Source organism: Sceloporus occidentalis, unplaced genomic scaffold, assembly GCF_023333645.1.
Source record: "Sceloporus occidentalis isolate IW3139 unplaced genomic scaffold, rSceOcc1.0.p SCAF_4, whole genome shotgun sequence".
NCBI lineage: Eukaryota > Metazoa > Chordata > Lepidosauria > Squamata > Phrynosomatidae > Sceloporus > Sceloporus occidentalis.
Window position 1 is genome coordinate 146,812,259 of NW_028316984.1, and position 25,687 is coordinate 146,837,945.

At 39.4% G+C, this 25,687-nt stretch overlaps 1 protein-coding gene across 2 annotated transcripts in view; it reads right to left on the reverse strand.

Annotated features, from left to right (window-relative positions):
* BAHD1 (bromo adjacent homology domain containing 1) overlaps positions 1-25,687 on the reverse strand; it is an 80,634-nt gene that overhangs the window by 39,561 nt on the left and 15,386 nt on the right. Inside the window, exon 1 of one of the 2 annotated variants that reach the window (XM_089521949.1) lies at positions 19,508-19,572. The exons of the other annotated variant lie outside the window; for it this stretch is intronic. The gene's annotated coding sequence lies outside the window, so the exon portion shown is untranslated. Of the gene's footprint in view, positions 1-19,507; positions 19,573-25,687 lie in introns of those variants that run through there. 2 annotated transcript variants of the gene reach the window in all.

Consider the following 25,687-nt stretch of genomic DNA (forward strand, 5'->3'; position numbering starts at 1 on the left):
GAAGGGAAAATAAGATTTCAAAAGATCAAACTGAGACTGTTGTACTTTGGCCACACTATGAGAAGGTATGACTCATTAGAAAAGAGAAACAAGCTAGGAAAGCTGGAGAGAAGCAGAGAGGAAGACTGCAAGTTAGATGGATGGACTCAATTCAGGTCACAGGCATGAGCCTAAAAAACTTAACCAGAGCAATGGAGGACAGGGAGTTTTGGAGATGTCTCATCCACAAGATCACTATGAATCAGAGTCAACTTGGAGGTAGTGAACAACTCTGACAGAAGAAGAACGCAGATCCCAAAAAGATAGTTAATAAACTGGAAGGTTTATGGACAGTATACTTTTACAGTATACTTTTAACTTTTCAGTCAAGGTTAATCCAAATTCTAAACTCTATGGTTTGGATCCAGACTGAATATTCAGTATCATGGAAGTGAATGAAATAAGTGAGTCATGACTTAGTCCACATTAAAAAGGATGAGACCTAAGTGCTAATAAGTTTTGACCCAAGCCAATGTAAACCATTAATCCATTAATGCACACAGAGCACTCTGTTACTGTTCATCATGACAAGAAGCAAAGAACTATTTAGGACCTCAAATCCTTTTCCCTGGTCACTGGAAATCCTGCTCCCCCCTATCTTACAGAGACATCTAGCCATCAGAGATTTTGCCAGGCTGGTACACAGAACCAAGCCTACAGTTGCTTCCTTAATAGCTAGATCTCTACTTAACAGAGAAACAGGTTGAGAGTGTCAAGATTCTAGGACTACTTATTTCTGTGACCTGGAACGAACTTCTGTAACTGCATAGGATCTTAGGGACTGTTTCAGCCCTCATCTGCCTGCCTGAAAAACACTTGCAGAGGCCTTGTTCTTTGACCAATCCCAATGTAATGGGTCTTTTTCTGCAACAGTGCAGTACTATAACCCAGGAAAGCACTGTTAGATGTGGCAGGCTTCCTGCCTCTCTCTCTTGCTATATACAGAAACCAATTACAGTTGACCTTTGGTATCTGCTGAGGTAAGATTCCAGTACCTCCATGGATACCAAAATCCATGGGTGCTCAAGTTCCACTATATCCAACAGCATGGTAAAAAGTGTCCCTTATCTAAAATGGCAAAATCAAGGTTTGCCTTTTGGAATATTTTCAAGCTGTGGACACTGAAGGCCAACTGCATTTTGATGGATTTAGGGTCGCCCTAGGGTTGTCATAAGTTGGTATTCCTCAACTCCCTCCATTCCAGGGCAGCCACTCCGGCCCCCTAAAAAATCCCCACAGAAGGCTCACAGACCTTGCTAAATGGGATGAACTGTGACACAGGAAGAAGAAAATTGCTTTCCCTTGCGACCTAAAGTGTTGTTTTCTTTTTCATTTTGCTGTTTGCATTCAGGTTGTTGAACTGTACCGAGAAAAGGCAGGACATAAGTCTGAAAATAAATTTTTAAGCTCAACACACAGGGTACATTTGTATGTCATGATAAGCCACAATTGTGTTGAACATGTTTTGTTATTTAAACCACTAATCGCATGGCAGACCACCAAATGTGCTGCGGCTTATCTTCCCCATTTCTGTTTTGTTTCTTTCCTGCCCTTTTTGTCAGCTCCTGTTTCATGTAAGGCAGCTGGAAAACAAGCCTGAGAGAAGTTACAGTTGCAGGTTTGGGTGTTACAACAAGCCATGGTTTAAACTACTCAGAGTTTGGAAACTGAAAACAAACCACAGGTTCAGGTTGTGGTTTGAGGCTGACTAAAAAAAATGGCTTTGGAGCAAAGCTGCATAGTGGCATGTGTGCGTAATTCACATGCACAGCATGAATTACCACAACAGCTTGGAAGGGACAGTGCTCTTTCTTTTAAAGTTATTATTCTGTTCACATAACCCAAACCTAGTTGCCCTTATTCCCTTAGGGCTCTAACATCCTTGCAACAACTTTCAAAAGTATTAATCTGCGGCAGCAATATGCTTCTATCCTGGGCAGAGAAATGTAGACTTCAAAAAACAAGGAAACCCAGAGGATGTACAGACCCCTGGCTATGGCCAGATCAACTTACTCTCTGTAACTAAATTTGATTTCAAAGTCAAAATTATCAGAATCCAATGTGTGTATTAGAAAAATCAGAACAGTGTATCAGTCAGTTTAGCTACATTAATACCAGCTTAGCTTTAAAAAGAAAGAACTACCCAGAATTGCAGAGTGATGCTCCAAACACATAAAAGTGTTCTTCAGAACAGCAAAAATACTTGCTCCTAGAAAAGCACTATTAGACGGATTGAACTGATTTATCCAAAGTGCGAGTGACATTTTTCCTGCTTAAAATAGATGACTAGACTTGATGAAGCGCTGCATTCATCATTTGATAGAGAGGCTGGCATCGCTCTTCACTGGATGGACAGCAAGACAAAGACAGGTTACAACCAAATCATAGTAAAGTGACAAAATCTGAAATTCAAATATTAATACTTATTATACAGATGTCCCATTTGTTAGATAAAATGACAGTTTCCCACTCTACCTAAAGGTTCATTTTCGCTTGATCTGTATGTGCCCTGGGCAAGACCTTTTACAGCTTAAATACCCTAAAGGCACCAAATTCCATCTGATCTTAGAAGGTAAGAAGGGTCAGTTCTGGTTAGTAGTTGGATGGTAGACAATCAACAAATACTAGATGTAAGCTATATTTCAGAGGGAGAATAGCCAACATGGTGGGTTGAACTCTTGGATACCAGGGTTCAAATCCCCGCTCAACCATGGGAATCCACTGTGTGACTGTGGCCAAGTCACATGTTTTCAGCCTCAGGGGAAGGCAATGACAAATCTCCTCTCAACAAATCATGTCAAGAAAACCCGGTGATAGGATTGGCTTAGGGTCACCATAAGTTGGAAACAACTTGAAAGCAAACAGCAGCAGCAGCAATAACAATAGGCAATACCACCTCCAAGTATTCCTTGCCTAAGAAAACCCTATGAAATTATTGGGGTTGCCATAAATAGACAGGTAACTGGAAGGCATATGCATTGCATACACAGACCCTTTTGCTTAGAAGCCAGAGATTTTAGTTAGCCCAGTTCAGAGGGAGGAAAAGCATCTTCCTTTTCTACAAGTAAGACTAAAAAAATTTAAACTGCCTTTTAAAAGAATTTGTGGGGTTTATCAGAGACAGGAGAAGGCAATGAATGAACAACTTGCTCAGAAATGATCAATGCACAGCCACAGAGAAATGTGAAAAGCATTCAAGGGAGCTGGGTTTTAGTTCAAGCTGGGTTTTATGAGTCTTACTAGAACAGACCTCACAGAAGAGAATTATGTGAAGTAGACATATATCTCTAACAAAAATCAAATCAAAATATTGATTTTTTTAAAAAGAAAAGAAACATAAAGACAAAGTACAAACCAATCAAACTCACTTCAAGTAGAGACTCTTAGATGCCAAAGACCCCCTGCCTGAATAAACATGTGACTGCACTTGCATGATCAACAAGCAAGAATCCTATTGTGGGAGAAAGGCGGGATGTAAATTCTTGAAATAAAATAATAAATATAAATAAATAAGAAGCCAATCTTGTTTTCCATAGGACCAAGTTCCAGAGTCTCACAACAGCCAGTGACAAGACATTCTCTTGCTTCCTCCATCATGCTTCTGTTGCTCAGAAAAGAGCAGTGTAAAACCCAGACAGACTGATAAAAAGAGGATACTTCCTTTTCATACAGAAAAGCTTCCACTGAGGGGGGAAGTTTGGAAACTTTTGGGATAACCCAACACAAAAAGAAAAGTTTCACTAAACCACCAAGCGCTATAGAAGAGAAGCCCTGAAATATTGAACGAAAGATCTACACAGTCCAGCATCCTGTACCCCATGGGGGCCAACCAGGTGCCATGGAGAAGTCTACAAGCTCTCTTCAGGTGCTGCTGCTGCTTCCCAACAGTTAATATTTCCTGCTACTTCACAGAGACACTGGCTTTTCTATCATAAATATATCAAATGTACTTCCAAAACCAGCATCTATCACAAAAGCTTGTGGCTGTAAATTTCATAAATGAATTATGTGTTATGTGAAGATATACTTAGAGATTAGAAACATTACTATTTGGACTATAACTCCCAGTCAGCATGCTGGGGGATTCAGAGAATCATAGAATCAGAATTGGAAGAGACCCAGTCCAACCCCATTCTGCCATGCAGGAATACTCAATCAAAGCACCTTCAACAGATGGCCATACAGCCCCTGTTTCAAAACCTCCAAAGGGGACTCCACCACTCTCCAAGATAACATATTCCACTGTCAAATAGCTCTGTCAAGAAGTTCTTCCTAAAGTTGAGGTATGGAATCTCTTTTCCTGCAGTTTGCACTCATTGCTCCAGGTCCTATTCTCTGGAGCAGCAGAAAACAAGTTTCTTGGAACTGTAGTCCAAAAAATAATGTTTCCAAGCTCTGGACTTCCTCTTGTTTGCCCACAATGTAGTGCCCAGCAAATGCCTGCATTCTAATACTCACAGAGAAGGGGGAAAACCCTATCTCTAGCCACTGTCTCCACATTGTGCAGAATATGTATGGTGAAAATAAAGTAGTGGGTCCATTATAGGGAACCTACATGATAAGAATAAGGAAGGTGTGAGTTACATTCAGTGCGTTGTAGCTTCACATGTAAAAACTGCAGAAAAAATGACTAGGCTCATGTATGAAACTAATACAAAGAAAGTCTGAAAAAAGAAGGTCTTTGAGCTTTTAAAAATAAGACAGTTTTAAAGAATGTATAAAAGATACTGGAATGGGGGGACATGTTTCCAGTCTATCAATCATCTATAGCTAACTTATGGTCTTAGGATTGGACCCTGATGATTTATAGGCCACCAATGGGGAAGGGGGGGGGACCATTTCTACCATAAGAAGCAGCAGCAGTGGAGATGGGAGGTGGAAAAAACAAATTGACTCCAGTCCACTTTATCAAATGAATGAAGTGAAGCTTCTGTGGACATATAGTTGGGGGGGGGGGGGTTGAAGAGTAATGAAAATTTATTTTGCTGGGAGTGGTGATAGGTATTGCTTCAACAATGCTTGGAACAAGTAGCTGAAGGAAAAAGGTGAGAAACAGATTTTGCATATAAGCAGAGAACAGCAGTTAAACACATGTAAAGTGCAGAAGTCTTTTGCATATACATTTTACACTAAGCATTGCACTTCACATTGCATACGTTTTGTTTAAAAAAACTACAATAAAGAAAAAACTACACTCATCCCTCCACATTTGCGGCTTTGACTTCTGAAGATTTGATTATCCATAGATTTTATTAATATGTTCTCTCTAGGAATATCTAGGTCCTCTACTGCAACTCTATAGCCAACTTTAACCAAAAGTCGCACTGAAGGACGTGTAGGGGTAAAGTCAGATAAGCTAAAGCACAGAACGAACTCAGGCTTGCTAGAGTAAAATGTGGGCTATTCAGGTAAAAACATAGTGTTTTTGTTATTTGTGTTTTTTTCCACATTGACGGGGACCCTTCACCCCTAATCCCAGCGAATGTGGAGGGATGAGTGTACATGTGATCTAATAAGAATAACCCTGAAAGGTCATCTAGTGTAGAATCTAAGACTGTGAGGTAAGGAAGTCCACAATTCAAAGGTCACTGCAGCCACAATCTCAGTAGATTGCCTTAGCTGAGACATTCTCTCCCCACCCACCTTTCCCAGTTCTGCAACAGAAGAAGCAATATTTAGAGCCTGATTTTATGCAAATTTATTGGAAAGTCCAAGTTTGTCTAACATGGCTTACCCCCATGCCTTTCTTCCTTAGCTCAGTCAATTAAAAAGTTAGTTCCAATTAAGCATGGCAAAACTATCAATATACTCAGCCCATCGTGTCCACGGATTCTGCATTCGCAGAATCCATCATCCACGGCTTTAAAATTTTCAAAAAATGAAAAAAGAAAAAGGAAAAAAAAGGAAAAAAATCCAAATGCAAACATTGATTTTGCCATTTTACTACACCACCACATACAATGGGACTTGAACGTCCACTGATTTTGGTATCCACTGAGATCCTGGAACCAAAACCCAGTGCATATCAAGGGCCCACTGTACAGGAAGTTTTCAAAAATGTGTGTATTAGATATCATCCGAGATAAGGTGATGCCCTTCTTCCTCTCATGAAGGAGCACCTCTAAGCTGTGTCCAAGAACTGAGGAGAAAAATAAGTGTTTATTTAGAACTATTGTTTCTATTCATATACACAAATATTAGTGACGTTATGTGCCTTCAAGTTATTTTTGACTTACGATGATCCCAAGGCAACACTAATGGGGTTTTTTGGGAAAGATTTGGTCAGTGAAGGTTTGTCTTTGCCTTCCTTTGAGAGTGTGACTTGCCCAAGATCACCTAGTGCGTTTCCATGGCCAAATGGGTATTCGAACCCTAGTCCCCAAAATGGTAGCCCAGTGATCAAACCACTACACCATGCTGGCTCTCATGCACATATATAAAAAAGTAAAATAACTCAATCAATGAAAACTGATACGACTCAAAGATTAAGGTTTTTTTAAAAAAACCAGGCAACAGTCCACAATATAGAAATTATACCTTTCAGGGATGCTGTCATGATTGCTCAAGATCTGATCTGAGAGATCTGATTGCTGAAAAAAGAAAGTGCTATGTAAATTCTAATCATCATAATGTTAAGCAAAATATTGATCCTGAGAGGCAAGTATTTGCTTTGCTCCTTTATTCATCATGTTCTGTCCATCTAACCATCTGAAATGTCACACGGCAACTATTCTATACTACTGTCTGAAAATAAAGAATGTTCTACCGCACAAGTGGACAAATGGGGTGGGAGCTCCACTGACCCACCTAGGAACCCTGGAGAGCCCAACTCCCATGCCACAAAAATATTAAATAAATCATAATTTTAAAAATAAAATGACTTACTTGTTACTCTTTATTTTTTAAAGGCCTTTCCTGGGCCTGAAATGAGGGGAGGATGATAAAACTGCTCCCCACTTCCTAGCAGATGTGGGGCATTTTTAAAAAAATGTTGAATGTGGCCCTGGGGGGCACACCTTGCCCACTCTTGCTCTATGAATTCCACTTGGAAATAATTATACTAGGCTTTCATTTTCTCTTATTCATACAGGTTGAGTCTTTCTTACATGAAATGCTTAGGACCATAAGGGATTTGGATTTTGAATATTTGTATAAACATAATGAGAGATCCTGGAGATAGGACTCAAGCCTAAACAAGAAGTTCAGTTATGTTTCATATGAAGCTTATACACATAGCATGAAAGTAATTTTATACATAACATTTTAAATTATTTTGTGCATGAAACAAAGTATGTGTACACTGAACCATCCAAAATCCAAGGTGTCACGATCTCAACCACTCATGTAGACAAATTTGGGTTTTTTTGAATATTTTGGATTTTGGAATTCTAGATAAGGGAAATTTAACCTGTTTTTGAAACTCTTCAATATTACAGCATGGGAAAATTTGTGACTAAAAAAAAATGAGAAGCTGGTTAGTCTTCCCCCCTAGATGTCTGAGATGCAAAGCAAAGACGGGTTCCTTTATTGCAAACCAATATCTCCCTTGGGATTTCCTTTTAGTCTTTTTGGCAGTTTCACAACACTTGCCAGAAATGCAGTTCATGAATATCTAGCTGTTCACACAATCATATATTTTACCTCATTATGTGAAACTCAACAAAAGGGAACTACAGCCATTATCTCCCTGAATCCAGCAAGTTCTGCATTTCAAAATGAATCCACAATAGCACATTGCTATTTATAGAAAACACAGAAGGGTGAACTTCCCAGTATTCTTAGTGTCAGAGCTACATGGCTTTGCACTGTTGCCTAAAAACCACGGACCTCCATACCACTTAAAATGCTGAAGCATACACGAATTCCAGACCAAATCTGAATAAATCCTAGCTTTTGATTATATTGCTCTTGGGCGGGGGTGGGGGGAGATTCTATATAGCCTGATCAAAGTTTCAAATGCCATCTTCTCACTCTAACAGGCAAGGCTTGCCTTTCAAGACAAGGTAGGAGGGAAGTCACCATACAAATGCAAGAACTGAAGCTCCATTACAAATGCAAAAACTGAAGCTCCATCGCTCACGAGGAGACATAGTACGATGAATAATTGCAGAAACAATTATGCTGCAAGCAGGGTTGATAAAGAATGGATGTTTTATTTCAATCAGACTTTAAAGTTTTCTTAAGTCAATTAGTAAAAACATCCAATATATCATCATAAATACTAATTATGCAACATCCAATTATATTCTAACAATATTTTAACTGCTGTTTATGGAGACGGGAGATAACATGACTGGCCGTATTTTTCACATGGTGTACATGAAGTACATGCTCACTCTCTTGCTCTCAAGGCCTTTTTCTCTCTAAATACAAAGACAGTCAATGAAGGGAGGATTTGCAGCGATGGAGTACCTCTGCAACCATTCCCCGAGATGTCAGAATTGGCCACATGTGCCTTGATTACCTTCCATTTGGATGAATGCAATAGGCTCTGTATGGCTGCCTTTGGAAACTGAAAACCAAACTGAAGAGTTCTACCAAAGAAAATATTTATGTATGTAAAATATATCCAAATAAAATATAACCCACCTCCAATTACCAAAACACACAACTGTGAAGAAATAAGGGATAAATTACACCCTCAAATAGAAAAGCCAGTAAAATTTCTAAAAGGGTATAAATACCCCACTGAAAAATGAGCAATAGTAAAGAACAAATAAAAGGTCCAAACTCAAGGTCAGAAAATTCAGACCCTGGAACAAAAGTGTCTAAAAGGGTAACAATACCCCACTAAGAATTATATAAATGTAAAATAAATCAACACATAAAATGATATAAAACACTAGAGGCCAGACGCATTTCGACAACTGTCTTCCTCAGTGGCCTGCAATTATTTAAAATATAATATATCAAATAAACACAATGTGTCTGCACTCAACTCAGAAGCAACAATCATTGTTTTATATCATTTTATGTGTTGATTTATTTTACATTTATTTCTTCACAGTTGTGTGTTTTGGTAATTGGAGGTGGGTGACATTTTATTTGGATATATTTTACATACATAAATATTTTCTTTGGTAGAACCCTTCAGTTTGGTTTTGTGTTCTTACATTTTGGGTTGTTTGTCGTTTGGGACTTTTGTTGGTTTGCCTTTGGAAACTGTTCTGAAATGCCATGGTGAGATTGCTGCATCTAGGTGGTTACAGGGAACATACACTGGTAATTCCCTTGCAGAAACAGCTTCACTGGCTATTGGTCTGTTTCTAGGGGCAATTCAAAGTGCTGGCGAGGACCTCTAAAGTCCTATACAGCTTAGTTGCAGACTGTTCAAAAGACCTTACCTCCCCATATGAGTCTGCATAAGTCTCATGATTTTCAAGGGAGGATTTTCACAGGCTGCATCCACACTGCAGAAATAATCCAGGCTGACACCACTTCAGCTGCCATGATTCAATGCTATGGAATTCTGGGAACTGTAGTTTGTTGTGGCACCAGAGTTCTCTGACAGGTAAGGCTAAATGTCTCAGAAAACTACAATTCCCAGAGTTCCATAGCACTGAGCCACAGCAGTTAAAGTGCTATCAACCTGGATAATTTCTGCAGTGTAGATGCAGCTTCAGTCTGCAAGCTTGTCAGGTAAGGACAAAGTAGAAAGCTTTCTCTGAGGCTGCTCCTTATGGAAAGTAGGTTTAGGAGATTATCAGATGGGGGAAAAAGAGGTAAGAAAAAGGCATAATTCCTGCTAAATTGCGAGATTGCACAGAAGATTTTCAATGTCACACTCATCGAGGACTTATTCTGGGAAGAACCAGGAATGCTTCAGCAACAAACCATTAACGTGGAAATCCTGTAAATGGCTTCTCAATAGTGCAAATGATTGCAAGAGTGTGAAAGTTAATTGCACTTAATTTGTGCTATTGTGGAAGAAACAAGGGATAACCAGAATGTACTGCGGTGGAGGCAATCCGTTCTCTTTGCCAGGATCGGTTTTTGTAGTGGATTTCAGTTTTCTTTTGAGGCATGGGACACAATTTTGTTTACACTGGATTGAAACAATGTGGTGAAATAGAGTTGGCTCTCCTTATCCACAGATTTTTTTATCCATGGACTTTTTATCCATGGATTTGCCATTTGATATAAGGGACACAATTTTGCTATGCCATTATATTTAATAGTGCCACTGCTGCATTAGCTTTCATTACCACAATTATTGCTGAGTTGGTCCTTAGTTGGCTCCCTCTCTGTTTTATTTCATCAGTAGACAAATACATTCTTAATAAAGCAAGCTTTCGAGTTTTAACTGGCAGGTGGATTTTTTAAATGGAATGTGCTGTACTTCTTTAGTGGGTGCGCTTTACACAACTTTCAGCATACGCCGAAAGCTACGTGGGGAGAAGGGGCGGGGCGTCACATAGGGAACAATGGGGTGTGTGCCCTTGGCGCACACGCACCACTGCGTGCACAAGCCCCATTCATTTAAATGGGGCTTGAGCCTAGGCGGAATTTGCTTTATGTGGGGGAATCCGGAACGGATCCCCTGCATAAAATAAGGGCACACTGTATTTTGAATGCATTTTTAACAGATTTAAATTGTTTTGGTTGTTTAATGAATATTTTAAATTTTATCTGACATACTATTTCAGCTACATTTTAACCCATATTGTAAACCATCTGGGGTCTCAAGTAGGGATAAAGACTGTGTATAATTTAAATAAATAATGAAACAAGGGGGAAGAGTCTGGATATAGTATTAAGGGATCTCACTTTTTGATGAACTGAAAATTACTCTGAAAACTATCCAGAATAATTGCTGCTTGTACCTATCTTCCAATTAAATCTACCTCTTTTAATATGTGGTATTGTTATTGTTGTGTGCTTTCAAGTTGCTTCTGAATTATGCCCACCCTAAGAGGAGGTTTACCTTTGCCTTCCTTTGAGGTTGAGAGAATGTGACTTGCCCAAGGTCATTCAATGGGTTTCCATGTTCAAGTGAGGGGCTTCAGCCCTAATTTCCAGAGTTACAGTCCAATCCTCAAACCACTATTCCACACTGGCTCTACGTTAATATGTATTAACGACATATTAACAGTAACACACTTCTACAAAAAAGTGATTAAATAGAACCTTTGTCACTAGTAATGTAAATTTTGATTAAAGTAATTAAAACCAACACTTTCAGAGAAGTAATTTAAATCTTGATTAAAATAAATACGATTTAAACCAAATCAATCCCAGCTGCAACATTAAGAGTCTACATTACTACTCTCCACTGCCACAATTCTGTAACTTTGACACAAGTTCAAAGAACACGAAACTTCTCTCTCTAGTTTGAAACTCTGGAGACTTCTCTTTACTGGTGACAAAGGTTCTATTTAATCACTTTTTTGTAGAAGTGTGTTACTGTTAATATGCTGTTAATACATATTGACATAGAACTGACTCCAATGCCAGCACAGGAGGGTTGCTTCAGATGGCTAAAACCTGCTTCCCATGACAGCATAACAGAAATGGATGTCGATTCCAGAGGTGAAAGTGATTGCAAGGGCTATTTAGTCCAACCCTCTGCTGTGCCGAAATATGCAATTCAAGGACTCCCAAGAGATGCTCATTTGTGGATTTACAGCTTTCATATGCATTTTTCTTCCTTTCTAATAAGATGAAATGCTGCTCCTAAGGCTGTATGCGTGCCTTCAAGTCAATTCTGACTCATGGTGACCTAAGGCAAACCAAAGCTATCATGGGGAGAGTGTGACTTGTCCAAGATCACCCAATTTACTGGCAGGGGGGAAAAAACCCTGTAAGCTTATACAAGTGGGTATTTTTTGGCCCCACATTTTCCTTTTATCCTTCAATGCCAATGGAAAACAGCTCCCAAGAAGTTGAAAACTTTCACAGCTGGCATCCATAGTTTTTTGTGAGTGTTTCAGTCTACGAGGCAGTGTTTAGAAGAGTTTATTCCTGACGTTTGCCAGCAGCTGTGGCTGGTGACAAGTCAGGAATAAACTTTTCTAGAACACGGCCTCATAGACCAACCCCCCCCCCAAAAAAAAAACCCTATAGCCCCCAAGAACTTCTCAGAAACTGGACTGGACTACCAAGGTTGAAAGACGTCCACCAGTATCACCACATACTCTAAGTTCAAGCTAGGGAGCCCTGGTGGCACAGTAATTAAATTCCAGCACTGCAGCCACAAGGTTGTGAGTTCCATCTCAGGGTTCCAAGGTTGACTCATGCCAAGTTCACTGATAAGGGATATAGGCCCTGTACAGATGGCCCCTTTGCGGTGTGCCCATGACGTGCTAGGGTTGCCTCGGGGCGGCGCGTGCACATGCCCCGCAACCCTAGTATGTGATGAGGGCATCGCAGCTGCGCAGCACCACCCACACGGTGTGCACAGCTATAACATTGCAGCTGTGCAGCATCCAAACAGTACTGCACAGCTGTGATGCCATCGGGACGTCTTTGTAGGTTTGCAGCGGCACAAGTGCGCTGCAAAAAGGAACCACTTTTTAATGCTCTTTTGTTGCTGCACAGCAGCGTCGCACAGTTTTGCTGCTGTTGCGCTGCTGTGGAGCAAAGAGAAGCACCTCCCCGGCGCCTCTTTCTGGCGGTCTGTACCCCACCATAGAAATATATACTACTGCTATATTCAAGCGAGAGCATCAGGTTCTGGCTGTTAGGTCCATAGGCAATTGAGGAGCTCAAAACATTCCAAACAGCCTTCACTAAATTAGGTCTTGTTCTTTCTATTACAGCTCCACAAGTCTGAAGCTTGGTGGGAGATCTACAGATTGGGGACAGTCTCCTGTAAATCCACTAAGGCAAATGCAGATGTATTGGCAAGACTTTAAAAGAAAAACAAAATTCAGGCATGTTGCAATTCTACATAATTTTGAACTGGAAAAGTCTGCAATGTCCTAAACAGAAAGTTAACTGTTTTAGCATGTTTGTTTGATCTGTATTTTGTAAATCAAACTGAAAGATTATCCCATGTTACATTTATGCTCCAAGAGGTGTTAAGTTGCTGAACTGAATTAATGGGGCAGTGGGGGAATAACACACATACACATGTGATTTAAGTATCAGAGTCAAACAAATCAAAATAATTATTGGGGAATATTTTTGTTGGGATAGTTGTAGCATCTTAAAGATAAGAGCATTCCCCTTACATTGTGTAAATTGCAAGTGGGGAAGAAAGTGCTGAAAAGCATTAGTACACTAATTATACCACACGCCAAAACTGTTTATTATATGCCATAGCTGCCCACATATTACTTCAGCAAAATTTAATTTCTACTGAGTACACTGGGATGAGAGCCAGCACGTGTAGTTGTTTGAAACCAGTTGCTGAAGACTGGTTTCAAATGCCTGCTATTTCTATCTGTATATGTAGAGAACCAACATGGTGTTGTGCTTTGAATGCTGGACTTCAATTCTGAAGATCAGGGTTTAATTCCCCAAGTGAGCATAAAAACCCACTGGTTGACCTTGGGCAAGTCACATTCTCTCAGCCTTAGAAGACAGCAATGACAAAGCCCCTCTGAAGAAACTTGCCAAGAAAACCCTATAATAGGTTAATCTTAGGGTTGCCATAAGTAAAAAATGACATGGAGGCACACAACAACAATATGTAGAATTACCTGGTCAGCAGGTGGTATATGTCGGTTTTCCCATACACAACAGGTAGCTTCAATTTTTATTACAAAGTATATAGTGTATCAGATAATTTATATTACACATTTTACAATGAAATATAGCAGATGCAAAAAAAATATGTGAATTTACTTCCAGCCCTTCTACCCATCTTTCCATTAAAATATACTCAAGAGAGCCTCAAACCCTAGAGCAGGGGGGCACAATTTGTGGCCCGGGGGCCAGATGCGGCCCGCCAAAGGATTTCTGGAGGCCTGGGGCCAAATAGTCAGGAGGAGGAGGATGTCCCAGCTCCCAGTCTTCCCTGATTGCACAGGGCTTTGGAGGATGGGAGCAATGGAGTCTTCTCCCAGACTTCCCAGGAGAGCTTTTGCTGGGGGCAGGCTTACAGCTCCTCTCACCCCAGAGGGAGTGAGGCCCTGTGGGAGGAGCTTTTTGCAGGGCAAGTGGCAGAGTAGAACCCGAAGGGCAGGGAGAGAGAGCAGGGAGCGAGAGAGCAAGAGTGAGAGAGGGCAGGGGTTTGGTTCATTAAGGTCAGGGGCCCAGGGTCTTCACTGGGGTGGGTATGGGAGAGGAAGAGGAGGAGACCGCCCGTGCCTTTTTGCCGGGCGGCCTGGGATTCAGGATCCTCGTCCTCGCAAGGCTGCCCGCCTGGCAAAGCCCCCAGGCCGCTCAAAGATCAGCGACTCAGCAGAAGAGGAGGAGGAGGGGAAAAGAGACAAGGCAACCCACCCACCGCATTGTCCTCCTTGTCCTCTGCCATGTCATTCGAGTGGCCTGGAGTTTTTACCAGCCTTGCCACTCAAAGGTCAACGGCTTGGCAGAAGAGGACAATGTGGTGGACGGGTTGTCTTGTCTCTTACCCCCCTCCTCCTCCTCCTCACAAGGTTGCCTGTCCAGCGATGGGGGAAAAGACAAGAGAGGATGGGGGAAAGAGACAAGGACACCTGCCTAGCATGTTGTCCTCCTCCTTTTCTGCTGAGTCGGTGAGGATGCCCGCCTGGCAAAAACTCCAGGCCACTCAAAGGCGAACGACTTGGCAGAGGAGGAGGAGGAGGACAATGAGGCGTGTGGATGTCCTTGTCTCTTTCCCCATCCCCCTCCTCCTCTAGAAAGAAAGAAGGGAGGAAAGAAAGAAAGAAAGAAAGAAAGAAAGAAAGAAAGAAAGGAGGGAGGGAGGGAGGGAGGATAGGAGGAAGAAAAGAAAAAAAGAAAGGAAGGAAGAAGGGAGGGAGGGAGGGAAAGGAAGAAAGGAGGAAAGAGAAGCAAGGAAAAAGAACAAAGTAAAGGAAGGAGGGAGGGAGAAAAGAAAGAAAGAAGAAAGGAGGGAGGAGGGGAGCAGGGAAAGGAAGAAAGAAGGATCGGAGGAAAGAAAGAAGGGAGGGAGGGAGGGAAGAGAAGCAAGGAAATAAAGAATGAAGGAAAGGAAGGAGGGAGAGAGGGAGGAAAGAAAGAAAGACACTAAGAAAGAAAGAAAGAAAGAAAGAAAGAAAGGAAGGAGGAAGGAAGCAAGCATGGAAAGAAAGAAAGGAGGGAGGGAGGGGATGCCTGCCGCTTAGTAGGGTGACCAGACTTTCCCTCCTTTTCCTGGACATGTCTCCCATCTCAGTCTTCCTGTCCAGGAGGAGGGATTCCACAATATCCTCCATTTTGAGCATGGCTAAGAAGTATGGATTTATATTTATATGCTTCCAGCTTTTATTTGGTTGTGTCCTCCAGTTTGCTTGAATGTCCTACATTTCACTATCCTAAATCTATTGGTGGCCCGAACAACCTAACCGACCTTAATTTGGGCCCCTACCTCCTTCCAAGTTGTGCACCCCTGCCCTAGAGGATAACTTCTGTAGAGGTGTTAATCCAGGGCTAGAAGAATAGTGGTCTGACTCAAGTGTAAATTAGTTTCCTATGTTTCCCCCAAAACTAGAAATGTACAGAAAGTGTAACAGGCTTTACAGTGCATCCCTAGCCCGATCCTTCCTTTTGTCTCAACTCAGCTGAAAGCCTTACGGTTCTGTTCACAAGAAGCTGCTGCTAACAGTATTCAGAATCCTTATGGCAACCTTGAGACGTGGGATGTTGCACTACCAAACACTCCAGGAAAAGAGACAATTTCTGCATCCTATGATGTGATGTCCCTGCTCCGAGCAATTAAAAAAACAAGCCTGCTAACAGATCTTACACAACCATTAATTATCATTATTACTTATTGTACCATCCTTTACAAGAGAATAAAACATTAAAAACTTCAGCAACATAAAATACTAAAATACAATATAGAATACAATACTAAATTACAAACTGAGGATGCAATAGTAAAATACAATAGTAAACTATAATACAAAAAAGCTACACACATAAATACAAAATACAACACAGATACCAGATAATAAATGATAGTAAAAATATAAAGCATTAATCTGAGATTCCAAAAGTTTCAGAAAACAAAAAAGGTTTCAATTTGGTTTTAATACTTCCAACTTTTCCATCTCAAAAAGAGTAAGTCACTGCTTTGTGCATTTGCAAGAAAATGAAATTAAAAATACATAGAGTTTGCAGTTTTGGTTTCACTTTCAGCCTGTGATGAAATGGGGATTTCAGTATTGACATACACAATCAAGTGGATTAATAACTGTTTTGTTTAGATTACATTGTACATTTTTATTTTAACCTCTGTTTAATCAATAAAACATGTATATACACTCATTCTCTCAAACAAACATTCAATTACACTTGTCCTCAGAATAATGATGTGAAAAACAACAACTACAATTTTAAACTGACAAGCTCGCCAAATACTTTATTGGCATTCATAAATTGTTACTAAGAACTGTATGGAACAATAAACGTTTGAAAGTCTCCAATGGCAAAATAAAGGAATGGAAACTTTCCTTATGTATTTTTTTTAAAAAATAAACAAACAGAAACAACAAACCAAACCACACTCCAGCTAACTCTTATTGATCCAGTGGCCACAAATTCACTGCCTCACCCAACACATAAAATCACTCTGGAGCCTAAAAGTTACTAAAATGAGTGCAAGTTAGTTGTTCTAAAATTAATCCCTAACATAATATCAAAAAAGCCAACTCAAAACAAAAACTCTCTTTCACATTCCAATTAGCTGGCAAGAATCTCTCTTTTAATTGCACTGACGATTTTGGCCAGGTTTGGACAGGCTATGAGAACCTTTGCTTTCATCACATTATTAAACACCTCCATCAGAATAGACAGCTTCCACTAGCCACTTCCCCATAAAAGTTAATTGCCTAGTGATTAAATATTTCATTACTAAGCAATTAGCATTTGAAGGTTTAACTGCTAAGCACTCAAGTGCATTCCAGTATTGCACAAGAGGTAGGGAGGGCACCATTTCTCCAGCAACAACCCAGGTGACACCAGGAAGACCAGGCCAGATACACAAGCATCTGTCAGCTGCCATAATGCTTCAAGAACCTCAACTATGGAACACATTCGAATATGGGGCTTCATACTAGAAAACCTCAAATTGGTATTGAGGCAACAGGGGAACAAGGGAGTAATGGATGCTACTAGAGATGCTACTGGAGACTCCACAGAAAAATTTCACTGGTCCGTAAGTACTTTTGTTGAAATTCTATGTATGTCTCTTTAGCACAGAAGGAACTGCAAAATTCTTTGCAAAACTTTGTTTTAAGCAGGAAACTACTGGAAATTCAGGGTTGTAACAGAATGTAACCTTCTCTCAAAATAAAGGTGGAATATAATAAATAAATAAAACTTATTTATAATCCGCTCTTCTGTAGCAAGGCAATCAGAGCAGCTTACACTAAAACGTCCACATACAATATAATACATAAAATTACAATATCCCCCCTTAAAAAGAATTAAATATATTACAATTAAAAGAATTTTAAAATCAATTTATAATAAAGATAACATAGGCAGGATGGTAGCAAATACATGGTGTGAGAGGGTAATCAATCTGTGGCCAGGGAATTTATTTGGTAAAGGCCTGCCAGAAGAGATCCGTCTTGACAGTTTTTTTTGAAGCTAAGTTGGTAATTTGACAGATCTCGTCCGACAGGCCGTTCCATAGCCTGAGAGCAGTTGCAGAAAAGGTCCTCTGGGAGGTTGCAGTTAATCTGGTCTATAAGGGCTGCAATAAATTCCTCCCAGAGGACCGGAGTGTGCAGGGTAGATTGTATGGAAGTAGATGATCCCTTAAATAGTATGGACTCAAGCCATGTAGGACTTTAAAGGTAATAACCAACACCTTGTACTATGCCTGGAAACAAATAGGCAGCTAGTGGAGTGACTTTAGGATTGGTGTTATCCGGCCACTCCTAGAATTTCTGTTAACTAACCTGGCGTCCATTTTTTGTAATAATTGGCGTTTCTGGACTAGGCACAAGGGTAGCCCCATGTAGAGCACATTACAGAAATCGAGTCACGAGGTTAGTAGTGCATGTACTACAGTTTCTAGGTCCCTTACTTCTAGGAAAGGGGGGCAGCTGGCGTATCAGCCGAAGCAGATAACAGGCACTCCTGTCAGGTCAGAAAATTTGGCCACTCAGTCCAGTCCAGCCCAGCCACAAACAGAGGTCTTTTCCAAAAACCTTAAAAATAAACAATCAAAAAACCTGCAAATGCCAATATCTGAATCTGGGAACAAGGCTTGTGCTCTGCCCAGAGACTTTTCTGGATAACAGCTGCCAGAATCCTGTATTCAGTATGTTCACCAGTCACAGTGGCTGGAGGAATCTTGGAGCTGTATTCAAAAAAGTAACTTTTCAAAGTCCTGATTCTACAGTTAAACTATGGACTCTGCCCTAACCATGGTGGATGCTAAATAAATTGTAAACTCAAATAACACTGAAACTTCTTTAAGCGACAAATAACTATTACCAAACCAAAAGAAAATCTTAAAGAAGAAAAATAGTGTTAGGAAGCTTGGAGTCAGATAATGAGATGGGGCTATGGAAATAGAGTAGTCTTGCTGTTCTGCAGAGGGAAGGAGGTAGCAGAGACATAAAGTTAGCTCTCCAGAAAATTAAAATAGAGCAGAATGGGAACGAGATCACTTTAGTCAAAACATATTACATACAGAACAGAACAGAATGAAAGTTAGACATGCAACTAAATAATGGCTTGTAGAGAATATGAAAAGGCAAGAGCAAACAGTTTTAGCTTATATATAATGATCTTAACACATGATACAGACACAGAAAGTATGGGATAACTATATTGTAATAGCAAGGAACCAAGAACTTAAGATTGTATGAAATCTCTTTCCTCCCAGTACATTGTGCTTGTAATGTCTATACTCTAGGCAGTCTTGTTCCAGATAACTTTTGTGCAAACAGAAGTACCAGCTAAATGCAGTATTTTTGTACTTATAGACACAGGAACATAAGATTTACTACTACTAAAAAGTTCAAACAGTGCAAAGCAATGGACCATGTAGGGTGACATTTTCCGTTTGAGAGAAATGCAACTTTGCAAATAGTGTCTCCATTTTGAGGCTGATGAATTACAAGTGTAATAAGGGACATAGAATCTGTGAGCAAAAAAACACAAATAATCTAATAAATTCATTTCCATGTGGTGATGAATTTCCCAGTTACTTGGAATAGCAGAAGTAGGGGGACTGCAAGGACTGAGATCTCTTGAGACTTGGAAGAATTTTATGAGTTCTTTCAAGTCAAAGATCATGCGATTAATGTGATCAACAAAGTGTTTTGTTAAGGAATAGCAATCAATTCAGGTACCTAACAAAACTTTAAAGTTACAGAATTATATTTACATATCCAAGGAACCAGAACAAAGCACCCACCAACTCTCTTCTACTTTCCAGAAGATCTTCTGTGAAGGACCACTCCCATTCCCCCCTTTATTGTGTCAGCATGGATTCTATGAAAAAAAGGTTGTGTATCAATCCTCTAGCATTCTGCAAGTATCAAGCATACAGTACCTATGAAGAGGAATGAACATTTGCTACCAAGAAAGTAACAACTTCCCTTAAGGAAACAAAATTAACAGGGACAAGATAAGAAGATGAACTCTCTTATAATTCAGTAGCTAGGCTTGGAGAAGTTGCTTTTGCTCGCAGTTTTGTGCTTTGGTTTCCCCGTATATAGTTTGTGAAAAAACAGAGATAGGCATATTGGACCTGTACCTAAAATAATCCAAGCGTCAAAATCAATTTCTGTGAAAATCAGTATTAGGGATGGACAATTATGATCAATTTGCTTTCTCCCATGTTTGAATTTTTAAAATCAAGTTCTTCACTGGGCTAAGTTTTAAAATAGAAACTCAGCAAAAGTCCCAAGCATCTGCAGTGGCTAAATGTACAGCTATTTCTAAAAATGTGAGAACCATATTTTTTCCTACCTGCCTCCTGCCAGGAAACAGAGACAGCAGTCCTAATGCAGCACCATAACAACAGATGCAAATACAGTACGGATTCTTAAGAGCAAAGACCTTTAGGTTCATAAGTGAATCTGCTAGTTTCACTTTCTCCCTCATTCATTTTTTTTTTAATGTTCATGTTTCTTGTTGCACTGATGAAGAAATTTACAAATTCTGGCAAGATCCCATTCTAAAAATGAACCAAAATAAATTCCCATTCATCCCTAGTGTGCACAAATACGTACATAGACTTCGAAACCATCACTATGCGAGTTATTGTAAACATTGATCTTACACACATACACACAAGCGTGTAGTCATCATTGAATAAATCTACTTGGTCACATGTAAGTCAGCATTATCCACCAGCAACCATGAAATACTAATCCTAGTAGGCATACAAAGCTATCAAATACGGGGCCAAATCTTGTGTTCACTGAACTGTACAGATTTATTCTGGATGCTTTCCGGATCTAGAGGACAGATTAAACACAGTGTTGCTTCAGATAAAGTCGTCCACTATATTATTCAAGAAAAGCTCTGTGCAACTGGAAAACTGATTATGTATTAACCCACTTATATGTTATTTGATATGCATACTTTTCCCCGTGAAACTATGCTGTAAGAAGTTTACAAAAAAAATAAAAATAAAGATAAACGCCTTCAAAGAGTGCTTGGCCAGAAAGCAGCATCAAATATAAGAATGTATCTCGCTTAAAGCTTTCAAATAATTCCAAACCCAAGCCTTCAAATAATTCCAGTCTCCATTATCCAGCAGATTCTCACTGCAGATTTTTGCCATGTGTGACAAAAAATTCCTAAGAGCTTCAGTTTCTGATAGGTCTATTTGTCAAGCAGAGTGCTATGCACTATATATACATTGTGATTCCTCACTGCTAGCACCAGCCTACCACCTTGCAACTCCCTTTTAAGCCTCTCATGCTTTCAAACAAGCCTACTGCCCATGCCCTTAACCCAACTAGAACATAACCATTCCTGCATGCAAAAGAAAAGACCTTTGCTCTTATTACTAAGAGTATTCTTGCTGTAGGAAAGATCAGAAAAATTCCAAGACAGGTAGTTCTATTTAAGCTGTACACACAGGCCAAGCAGCCACAAATATCTTGCATTCAAAACTCTCAACTGGACTGGGAAAAGAAGAATCATTACTTTCCCAACCTTCCTGCAACTACTGCAGTTAGTCACTGTCTATACTAGGAAGCCTCTTTCTGCTTAGGGATGTAATTCTATGCTTGTTTCATTCGAGCAAGAGCAAACAATTTCAAAAGTTCTCACACTGCTGGTGAAATGAGGTGAGTTTTTGACCATTTTTCTCTCTTTGGAACTATTTTTTAGGGAGGCAGAACACTATTGCCCATCTGGACTAAATTTCAGCTTGGAACATACTGTTATCTGTGGAAAAGGAGTGCTTTATAGCAATAGCTTTGCACATCCCTCCTAAATTTTTGGTACACAATTTTTCCACCAAAAAATAAATAAAAAATAAATAAATCAAATGACAAAAACTCTCATGGCAACTGGCCATTTTCTCATGCAATGTGTCAAGACACACTTTTCATTAAGGATGGGAAAACACACATACCGGTTTTTTACATGTTTACTTTTCTCTAATCCCATGTGCATGATATCTTTTGTTGTTTCATCAAAGAAAATGAAGCCTTGTGTTTCCCATTAAATAAACATGGAGGTTACAGTAGTGAAGAAGTCATGTCACAAATTCAACTTCACAACTGATTACACACTGCTAATAGAAAACACATTTTCACACTCTTATTATATGCGTGAGCTTAAAAGACAACACATCAGCAGAATTCAAAGATACAGCCATGTTAGTCTTTAAAATCAGTATGCAGAGAGATGTTGTAGCACCTTTGAGATTAACTGACTTTTGTAGACTTAAGTTTACTTCCTCAGATGCATTGCCAAAAGCAAAAGCTCATGCTGCTGACTTCTTTCAGTTAGTCCTAAAAGTGCTACAAAATCTCTCAACATATCAGCGTGTCACTTGATCAAGAAAGCCACAGTCTTGAGTCTGGGCTGTTGATAATAGTGTGACTTAGGTTTCTCATTCATATTGTCATTAGTCAAAGTTGAGTTGATGCCAGTTAACAATATCATTCCCAGAATATTAACCTCTGAATGTTCAATATGCATAAGCAAATCCAGTTTCAAATAAAATATACAACATTGCACCTGACAAATCAGGTAGAGTTGTCAATTTCAATACTGCAAAGAAGCTCTTCACATGGAACAAAAAAATTGGTACCTACAAAATAGAAAATACTAAAGAGAAAGTTATGTCTGCAGCCTGGCCCTATGTATGCATTCAAGAGTACATTCCACAACACTTTATGGGATTTTATTCCTGACAAGTTGCTGTAAAGATGAAGTGTAAAGGAAGACAGCCATTGGAGGGAAGGGGACATAAGTGTCATCAGAAATAATAAATTTAAAAATACTGGCACCTTGAAGTATCTCCTTGTCTCTATCACTGCAGAGATCTGTTTCTGTTTTAAAAAACCAAGCATCACTAAGCCAAGTCAGGAAGACAAAACCTACTTGCAGTCTACAGCTTCCTCTATCTCAGTAGTGGGGAAAAGGCATGGCCAAGTTATGACATATTCTAGAGTCATAATAATGACTACTACAACCTCAAATAATTACAAATTTTTTCATAGTGGTACCACAGCGGTGGCACCAGTATGATGTTCTATTTTTGGTGATTACGCTTATGTTGGTAAGCACTGGAGTAGCTATCGTCTATGACCAAAAGTCTCTCCTTCACTTGTGTATAGCTAAGCGGCCAGTGGACTTCACTATTCCAGAGCTGCATGAAGTATTACCATCTCTGGATGAATTAGTATTTTAAAGATGCTTACCACCTGCATTGACTGTGTTCTGTATCAGTGCCAGTATTTTCTTGCCTTAAGTCTGATGTGACAAGATTTAGGGTAATGCATGAGAGTAACTGAGGAGAAATAACTGCACCTCTGGTTACCATGTACATGTTGCAAGAGGGTGTTTGCAAATCTCCTGGCAGAAGACATTTACTCTATCTGCACTTTATGATAAGTCATGCTGAGGTCAAGAGGATCTATTAACATGGCTTATGTCTTCATAGTGAAAGACCCCAACATATATTCTTGGAGATATTCAGGCTAGATGGATCCTACAACTGATCAGACGCATGTCCCTCAAGCCAACATGTATGACACTACTGATACATCCTGCCCCCCAACTGAAGCACAGTCTCTGACCATGTGTCTGATATGGACTCCCACAGAGAGTAGTGATAACTTGGACACTATATGCATGTGATGATTTACTAAGAAATAATCCTTAATATTATCCTGGGGTATTTGTTTTATACAAAATTACCCCAAACTGAGTAGTAGGCCAGCTTCAGAGTTCTCAAACAATGGCCTTCAAAGGCCCTGCTTGAATTTGTTGAAATGCTGCTGTAGAGATGCCGGCACAGGAAACCTCAGAGAAACATCCAGCTTTATTGTTCACTCACATGCTGCCCTAACAGAGAAAAAAAGAAAGTTCTTCACTTGATGTTAACATTTCCAACAGGAAAGCTGATGCTAAACAAAAAGGGAGAAAGCTATGGAGGATACTGCTTGGCTAGCAGTGCAGACTAAACAGCAGCCCAGCACTTCAACCACTGTGTTGAAAACAGCCTCTTCTGCACAATTGTACTTTCTCTAAATAGTGTAGAACTGCTGTGTGGCAAGTTATAATAAATTAACCCCAAAACTACGAGAAGATTACATACATCATCTCTATACTCCCTAGGAAAACTGTAAGTGTCAAAATTTGCATGGATGCCTCAGCTATAGCAGAGGATAATTGCCACTGATCTCTAGAAATGCCAGTAACTCTTGTTGTCATTGAGACATCAACATCATCTTTTTCAATCCAGCTCACACATTTTCTTAGGCATTATAACAGCCAAGAAAGTTACATTTAAAAAAAAAAAAAGAAGTCTTCTTCCTAATAAATTGGAAGTGTGTGTTTCACCTTCCAATCTAGTACGATCTTGCTTTGTCTGACTGTTTACAAGGTACTGTACTTTCTAAATACCCTTTTCTCAAGTGCTAATATCCTTTACCAACATTGTCACCAATCCTACTGTCATTTAGCTATCTTTTATGGTTCTTAACTGGTACTCAGTCTTCCTCAAAAACAGTAGGTTCTTGTTATCTGCTGGGGTTTGTTATCTGCTGGATCCCCCGTGGATAACACAATTAGTGGATGCTCAAGTCCCATTAAATATAATGGCATAGCAAAATGGAGTCCCTTACATAAAATGAAAAATCAAGGTTTGCTATTTAGTTTATACTATTATTTTTTTTTGGGGGGGGGGATACTGGAATATTTTAAAGCCATGGATGCTTGAATCTGTGGATAAAAATATCCATAAATAAGAAGGGCCAACTGTAACTTAGTAAGACATATAAAAGGAATCCAAGATCTTTATTTTTCCCATTCAGCTATGCCTGGACAAGTCTGGTTTCAACTGAGCTTAAATCATCCCGCCACATCTGTGTGCATTTCTCTTCATGGACATGATTTTTAATTATGTTAGTGTGAATCTCTAAGTATATTTACTATTAGTAATGGGTAAGTGAAGTTCCTCTGTTTTAAGATCTTTTGGAGCTATAAGTAGGATAACAGAACTGGTTCCCATGAGCCACCTTCCACTAAGAAACTTATGCCATTTATCCTCCTCTCAATTTCCCTGCTAACTTAATCATTTCAATAATTTAACCCAAATACTCTTTTGAATACTCTAGCGTTTACAGACAATCTCAGAATTTGCTCCTTCTCTCTCTGTTTGTTAAGTTAGCAAACACTTTATCATCTGTTTTGCTAACAGTATTTGTTTTTATACAGCCTTTTCACAAGCATCACAAATGCAGTGTAAAGCAAGCCAAAATCAACCACCACTAAACATTTTTTAAAATAAAATATTTTAAAATATTAAAAACATTAAAAGCAATGTAAGTAACCAAATTTTTAAAGAGACATCTAAATAGAAACATAAAATTCTAATAGTTCTATCTGTACAAAATTCATATCATCTCTGTTTAGCTCCAGCTGATCCCAAAAAGACCGTAGAATAATATACATCTTATTCCTACTGGATACTTTCTCTATATAGTAGTAGTTTCTCTGTAGTAGTTTTCTTTCAGAATAGCAAGTATTGATATGTGGAACTTTTTTTTAAAAAAAAATGCGACTTTCTCACTTGTTGTAATGTCTCTATACAGTATTTCCCAGGACTCTTACAAATTACCATGATTAAGTACCACCTTATACACTGATCCTAACAATCCTTTTATAAACACCTGTTATTTAAACCATACTTCAGGGTAATATCAATGAGCAAAAGATATTATTATCACCTGCTGAAAACAAGACATCTGCAGGGGAAAACCACACGCATGAAAATGTATATTCTGTATTGAGAGCCAGCATGCTGCAGTGGTTTAAGCATTGGACTACAACTCTGGAGATCAGGGTTTGAATCCCCACACATTCATGGAAATCTACTGGGTGACTTTGGGCAAGTCACTCT